Genomic DNA, 8,930 nt, shown 5'->3' with positions numbered 1-8,930 from the left:
CCCTTATTATTTTCTTTTGCCTTTTTAAATTCAGTTGGGGTAATTTCTATAACATCATCGGAATTCTCGTCGGAATCCGATTCATCGGAGAATTGGTAATCCTCCCAATATTTTGCTTCCTTGGCGGAAACACCATTGACCATAATTAACCTTGGTCGGTTGGTTGAGGATTCTCTTTTACTTAACCGTTTTATTATTTCCCCCACCGGTTCCGATTCTTCTTCCGGTTCCGATTCTTCTTCCGGTTCCGATTCTTCTTCCGGTTCTGACTCTTCTTTCGGTTCCTCTTCGGGAACTTGTGAATCAGTCCACGAATCATTCCAATTTACATTTGACTCTTCATTATTATTAGGTGAGTCAATGGGACTTGTTTTAGAGGTAGACATCTATCACATAATATCAAACACGTTAAGAGATTAATATATCACATAATATTCATATGTTAAAAATATATAGTTTCCAACAAAAATGTTAAGCAATCATTTTTAAAGAAAACACGGTCGAAGTCCAAACTCACTAATGCATCCTAACAAACTCGATAAGACACACTAATGCAAATTTTCTGGTTCTCTAAGACCAATGCTCTGATACCAACTGAAATGTCCCGTTCTTATTGATTAAAAACGTTCCATATTAATTGATTTCGTTGCGAGGTTTTGACCTCTATATGAGACGTTTTTCAAAGACTGCATTCATTTTTAAAACAAACCATAACCTTTATTTCATAAATAAAGGTTTAAAAAGCTTTACGTAGATTATCAAATAATGATAATCTAAAATATCCTGTTTACACACGACCATTACATAATGGTTTACAATACAAATATGTTACATCGAAATCAGTTTCTTGAATGCAGTTTTTACAGAATATCATACAAACATGGACTCCAAATCTTGTCCTTATTTTAGTATGCAACAGCGGAAGCTCTTAATAATCACCTGAGAATAAACATGCTTAAAACGTCAACAAAAATGTTGGTGAGTTATAGGTTTAACCTATATATATCAAATCATAATAATAGACCACAAGATTTCATATTTCAATACACATCCCATACATAGAGATAAAAATCATTCATATGGTGAACACCTGGTAACCGACATTAACAAGATGCATATATAAGAATATCCCCATCATTCCGGGACACCCTTCGGATATGATATAAATTTCGAAGTACTAAAGCATCCGATACTTTGGATGGGGTTTGTTAGGCCCAATAGATCTATCTTTAGGATTCGTGTCAATTAGGGTGTCTGTTCCCTAATTCTTAGATTACCAGATTTAATAAAAAGGGGCATATTCGATTTCGATAATTCAGCCATAGAATGTAGTTTTACGTACTTGTGTCTATTTTGTAAATCATTTATAAAACCTGCATGTATTCTCATCCCAAAAATATTAGATTTTAAAAGTGGGACTATAACTCACTTTCACAGATTTTTACTTCGTCGGGAAGTAAGACTTGGCCACTGGTTGATTCACGAACCTATAACAATATATACATATATATCAAAGTATGTTTAAAATATATTTACAACACTTTTAATATATTTTGATGTTTTAAGTTTATTAAGTCAGCTGTCCTCGTTAGTAACCTACAACTAGTTGTCCACAGTTAGATGTACAGAAATAAATCGATAAATATTATCTTGAATCAATCCACGACCCAGTGTATACATATCTCAGTATTGATCACAACTCAAACTATATATATTTTGGAATCAACCTCAACCCTGTATAGCTAACTCCAACATTCACATATAGAGTGTCTATGGTTGTTCCGAAATATATATAGATGTGTCGACATGATAGGTCGAAACATTGTATACGTGTCTATGGTATCTCAAGATTACATAATATACAATACAAGTTGATTAAGTTATGGTTGGAATAGATTTGTTACCAATTTTCACGTAGCTAAAATGAGAAAAATTATCCAATCTTGTTTTACCCATAACTTCTTCATTTTAAATCCGTTTTGAGTGAATCAAATTGCTATGGTTTCATATTGAACTCTATTTTATGAATCTAAACAGAAAAGTATAGGTTTATAGTCGGAAAAATAAGTTACAAGTCATTTTTGTAAAGGTAGTCATTTCAGTCGAAAGAACGACGTCTAGATGACCATTTTAGAAAACATACTTCCACTTTGAGTTTAACCATAATTTTTAGATATAGTTTCATGTTCATAATAAAAATCATTTTCTCAGAATAACAACTTTTAAATCAAAGTTTATCATAGTTTTTAATTAACTAACCCAAAACAGCCCGCGGTGTTACTACGACGGCGTAAATCCGGTTTTACGGTGTTTTTCGTGTTTCCAGGTTTTAAATCATTAAGTTAGCATATCATATAGATATAGAACATGTGTGTAGTTAATTTTAAAAGTCAAGTTAGAAGGATTAACTTTTGTTTGCGAACAAGTTTAGAATTAACTAAACTATGTTCTAATGATTACGAGTTTAAACCTTCGAATAAGATAGTTTTATATATATGAATCGAATGATGTTATGAACATCATTACTACCTCAAGTTTAGTAGGTAAACCTACTGGAAGTGACAATAAATGATCTAGCTTCAAAGGATCTTGGATGGCTTGAAAGTTCTTGAAGTAGGATCATGACACAAAAACAAGTTCAAGTAAGATTTTTACTCGAATTAAGATAGTTTATAGTTATAGAAATTGAATCAAAGTTTGAATATGAATATTACCTTGAATAAGAAAGATAACCTACTGTATATAACAAAGGTTTCTTGATCTTAGATGATTAATTGGAATGGATTAGAAAGCTTGGAAGTAAATTAGTAAACTTGAAGGGATTTTTGAAGTGTTCTTGAAGTGTTCTTCCTATGATGATTATAGCTTGATTCTTGAAGTGATTTTTGATGAAGATGATGATTAACTACTGGAAAAATATGTTCATAATAGTGTGTGTGTGTTGAGAGAGAATTAGAAAGAGAATTGGAAGTGAAATGGAGTGAATGATGAGTGGTAATTGGTGAGTTGTGAGTGGGGTTAAAAGGATTTCTAGTTAGTTGACTAGCTCATGGTAGAAGTTAAAATTGATTAGTCATACATGACATAATCAAGAGTGGAATCCCATGCTAGTTCCTATTGGTATATACTCATAGTAAGTACGTTTTGAAGCTGTGTATAATACGGGTAAGAATACGACTAGAATTCTTGATGAAAGAAAAGAATGGAAAAGTAACTGTAACCATTTTCGTTAAGTATGAGTGTTTTGATATATGTCTTGAAGTCTTCCAAAAGTATTTTAATACATCTAAATACACTACATGTATATACATTTTAACTGAGTCATTAAGTCATCGTTAGTCGTTACATGTAAGTGTTGTTTTGAAACCTTTAAGTTAACGATCTCAATTAATGTTGTTAACCCATTGTTTATTATATCTAATGAGATGTTAAATTATTATATTATCATGATATTATGATATATTAATATATCTTAATATGATATATATACATTTAAATGTCGTTACAACGATAATCGTTACATATATGTCTCGTTTCGAAATCCTTAAGTTAGTAGTCTTGTTTATATGTATATAACTCATTGTTAATATACTTATGGAGATACTTACTTATAATAATCTCATGTTAACTATATGTATATCCATATATATATATCGTCATGTTGTTTTTACAAGTTTTAACGTTCGTGAATCGCCGGTCAACTTGGGTGGTCAATTGTCTATATGAAACATATTTCAATTAATCAAGTCTTAACAAGTTTGATTGCTTAACATGTTGGAAACATTTAATCATGTAAATATCAATCTCAATTAATATATATAAACATGGAAAAGTTCGGGTCACTACAGATTTCATCTTAAATATCCTTTGTATCTTGACGATCACAATCAGCGTTTAATCATCTAAAAACCTTTAATATTCTTGAAAACCCTCAGTTTGATAACCAATGATCCAGATCCGTTAACTTTGAAAATGCTGACGAAGCAGCATGTTGTAGATGGTCTTAATGGCCAAAAGTTGATGATAAGGAATGGAGTGTTGGAAACGCTCAACAGAAAACTTGGTACTGAAAAATGAATTGAGCAAACTATGAGGAAGGCTGTGGACAAATCACAAAGACTAAACCTGCCTTCAAAGATTCCAAATGGTTCAGTATCTGCTGAAGTCATTAAAAATTACCTTGCTCCTAACTCTAAACCCTTACGGACAAATCTTCATCATCATTCATCGATATTAGAAATCCTAAGATACCATCGTATTTTTCGTTATAAATATCTTCGATATTTCTGAAGATAATTTCATAAATATCTTTGTCCGAAATTATCTATCTCCTCGTGCTATCTATGTTACATCATAAAAGAAACTGTTTTAGTTTATATCCTTCTATAAAATTTGAGTTTAAATTATGAATGTTTCTGGAGTAGTGTTGGGAGTTGAAGCATGAGTTAGTATAATATAATGACGCCCGACCAACGTGGTTATATTACGGTAAGTCATGCTAAATTTTTAATGGAACGTGATGATGATTCACAGATCATACCCTCATCATGTGACATATTACATGACTCTTTCATTCTACTTAACCTCTAATCATATCAAGAAAATATATTCTTGATAATTATATCCTCCGTGATTCTGGTAAATTACCAAATCAAATCGTGCAATTACCTATCCTTTCTGCTTATTATATTATGATCATTCGAAACTTCATATCTACGAGTTCTGCACCATTATTCGTTTGACTTGAAGTTAGGAAGAAGAAACAAAAAAAAAATGGAACTCCGAAGTATAAGGGAAAATATAAAGCCTGATAACAACACAGAAATTACAAACCGTGTATATCAATGCGTATAGCAATATAAAGACACGGTAGAATGAAAACACTATAACCCCAAGGTAATAGTAGAAGAAAATAAATTCCTCCAGTGGCAGATGAAAAAGAAGAATGAAAGATACGATAGCCAGGAAAATATTAAGAATCAGAACTGGATTTAGCATTTTCACAATCTTTTGGAAGTATGAATTAAGGAAGAAAGTATATGTAGTGTCCCGTTCATATCGATTATAAACGTCACATACTTATTGGTGTCATTGCGAGGTATTGACCTCTATATGTGACATTTTTCAATATCTGCATTCGTTTTTATAATACAAACCATAACCTTTATTATAATCAAAGGTTCAAATAGCATAATAATGATTACCGTTTAGCGATAATCTTAGTTTTACAAACTTTACATTTGATAATAACAATACGATTTCCAACATATTTCACATTACAAATCTTCCGATATGCAGTTTTATTTTTGACACAAATATGCATACTCCAAATCCTGCTTAAATTTGGCATAATGCAGCGGAAGCTTTTATTTATCACCTGAGAATTAACATGCTTAAAATGTCAACATAAAGTTGGTGAGACATAGGTTTAATGCTGTAGTGACCCGAACTTTTCCATGTTTATATATATTAATTGAGATTGATATTTACATGATTAAATATTTCCAACATGTTAAGCAATCAAACTTGTTAAGACTTGATTAATTGAAATATGTTTCATATAGACAATTGACCACCCAAGTTGACCGGCGATTCACGAACGTTAAAACTTGTAAAAACGACATGACGATATATATATGGATATACATATGGTTAACATGAGATTATGATAAGTAAGTATCTCCATAAGTATATTAACAATGAGTTATATACATATAAACAAGACTACTAACTTAAGGATTTCGAAACGAGACATATATGTAATGATTATCGTTGTAACGACATTTAAATGTATATATATCATATTAAGATATATTAATAAATCATAATATCATGATAATATAATAATTTAACATCTCATTAGATATAATAAACAATGGGTTAACAACATTAATTGAGATCGTTAACTTAAAGGTTTCAAAACAACACTTACATGTAACGACTAACGATGACTTAACGACTCAGTTAAAATGTATATACATGTAGTGTATTTAGATGTATTAAAATACTTTTGGAAGACTTCAAGACATATATCAAAACACTCATACTTAACAAAAATGGTTACAGTTACTTTTCCATTCTTTTCTTTCATCAAGAATTCTAGTCGTATTCTTACCCGTATTATACACAGCTTCAAAACGTACTTACTATGAGTATATACCAATAGGAACTAGCATGGGATTCCACTCTTGATTATGTCATGTATGACTAATCAATTTTAACTTCTACCATGTGCTAGTCAACTAACTAGAACTCCTTTTAACCCCACTCACCACTCACCAATTACCACTCATCATTCACTCCATTTCACTTCCAATTCTCTTTCTAATTCTCTCTCAACACACACACACTATTATGAACGTATTTTTCCAGTAGTTAATCATCATCTTCATCAAAAATCACTTCAAGAATCAAGCTATAATCATCATAGGAAGAACACTTCAAGAACACTTCAAAAATCCCTTCAAGTTTACTAATTTACTTCCAAGCTTTCTAATCCATTCCAAGTAATCATCTAAGATCAAGAAACCTTTGTTATATACAGTAGGTTATCTTTCTTATTCAAGGTAATATTCATATTCAAACTTTGATTCAATTTCTATAACTATAAACTATCTTAATTCGAGTAAAAATCTTACTTGAACTTGTTTTTGTGTCATGATCCTACTTCAAGAAATTTCAAGCCATCCAAGATCCTTTGAAGCTAGATAATTTCTTGTCACTTCCAGTAGGTTTACCTACTAAACTTGAGGTAGTAATGATGTTCATAACATCATTCGATTCATATATATAAAACTATCTTATTCGAAGGTTTAAACTCGTAATCACTAGAACATAGTTTAGTTAATTCTAAACTTGTTCGCAAACAAAAGTTAAACCTTCTAACTTGACTTTTAAAATTAACTACACACATGTTCTATATCTATATGATATGCTAACTTAATGATTTAAAACCTGGAAACACGAAAAACACCGTAAAACCGGATTTACGCCGTCGTAGTAACACCACGGGCTGTTTTGGGTTAGTTAATTAAAAACTATGATAAACTTTGATTTAAAAGTTGTTATTCTGAGAAAAAATTTTTTATTATGAACATGAAACTATATCCAAAAATTATGGTTAAACTCAAAGTGGAAGTATGTTTTCTAAAATGGTCATCTAGACGTCGTTCTTTCGACTGAAATGACTACCTTTACAAAAACGACTTGTAACTTATTTTTCCGACTATAAACCTATACTTTTTCTGTTTAGATTCATAAAATAGAGTTCAATATGAAACCATAGCAATTTGATTCACTCAAAACGGATTTAAAATGAAGAAGTTATGGGTAAAACAAGATTGGATAATTTTTCTCATTTTAGCTACTTGAAAATTGGTAACAAATCTATTCCAACCATAACTTAATCAACTTGTATTGTATATTATGTAATCTTGAGATACCATAGACACGTATACAATGTTTCGACCTATCATGTTGACACATCTATATATATTTCGGAACAACCATACACACTCTATATGTGAATGTTGGAGTTAGCTATACAGGGTTGAGGTTGATTCCAAAATATATATAGTTTGAGTTGTGATCAATACTGAGATACGTATACACTGGGTCGTTGATTGATTCAAGATAATATTTATCGATTTATTTCTGTACATCTAACTGTGGACAACTAGTTGTAGGTTACTAACGAGGACAGCTGACTTAATAAACTTAAAACATCAAAATATATTAAAAGTGTTGTAAATATATTTTAAACGTACTTTGATATATATGTATATATTGTTATAGGTTCGTGAATCAACCAGTGGCCAAGTCTTACTTCCCGACGAAGTAAAAATCTGTGAAAGTGAGTTATAGTCCCACTTTTAAAATCTAATATATTTGGGATGAGAATACATGCAGGTTTTATAAATGATTTACAAAATAGACACAAGTACGTGAAACTACATTCTATGGTTGAATTATCGAAATTGAATATGCCCCTTTTTATTAAGTCTGGTAATCTAAGAATTAGGGAACAGACACCCTAATTGACGCGAATCCTAAAGATAGATCTATTGGGCCCAACAAGCCCCATCCAAAGTACCGGATGCTTTAGTACTTCGAAATTTATATCATATCCGAAGGGTGTCCCGGAATGATGGGGATATTCTTTTATATATGCATCTTGTTAATGTCGGTTACCAGGTGTTCACCATATGAATGATTTTTATCTCTATGTATGGGATGTGTATTGAAATATGAAATCTTGTGGTCTATTGTTACGATTTGATACATATAGGTTAAACCTATAACTCACCAACATTTTTGTTGACGTTTAAAGCATGTTTATTCTCAGGTGAATACTAAGAGCTTCCGCTGTTGCATACTAAAATAAGGACAAGATTTGGAGTCCATATTTGTATGATATTGTGTAAAAACTGCATTCAAGAAACTGATTTCGATGTAACATATTTGTATTGTAAACCATTATGTAATGGTCATGTGTAAACCGGATATTTTAGATTATCATTATTTGATAATCTACGTAAAGCTTTTAAACCTTTATTTATGAAATAAAGGTTATGGTTTGTTTTAAAATGAATGCAGTCTTTGAAAAACGTCTCATATAGAGGTCAAAACCTCGCAACGAAATCAATTAATATGGAACGTTTTTAATCAATAAGAACGGGACATTTCAGTTGGTATCCGAGCGTTGGTCTTAGAGAACCAGAATTTTGCATTAGTGTGTCTTATCGAGTTTGTTAGGATGCATTAGTGAGTCTGGACTTCGACCATGTTTACTTGAAAAATGATTGCTTAACAAATTTTGTTGGAAACTATATATTTTTAACATGTGAATATTATGTGATATATTAATCTCTTAACGCGTTTGGTATTATGTGATAGATGTCTACCTCTAGAACAAGTCCCATTGACTCACC

This window comes from Rutidosis leptorrhynchoides, chromosome 2 (genome assembly GCF_046630445.1).
Source record: "Rutidosis leptorrhynchoides isolate AG116_Rl617_1_P2 chromosome 2, CSIRO_AGI_Rlap_v1, whole genome shotgun sequence".
NCBI classification, from domain to species: domain Eukaryota; kingdom Viridiplantae; phylum Streptophyta; class Magnoliopsida; order Asterales; family Asteraceae; genus Rutidosis; species Rutidosis leptorrhynchoides.
The sequence above is the reverse complement of the archived record's forward strand: the minus strand, read 5'-3'. Positions refer to the sequence as shown.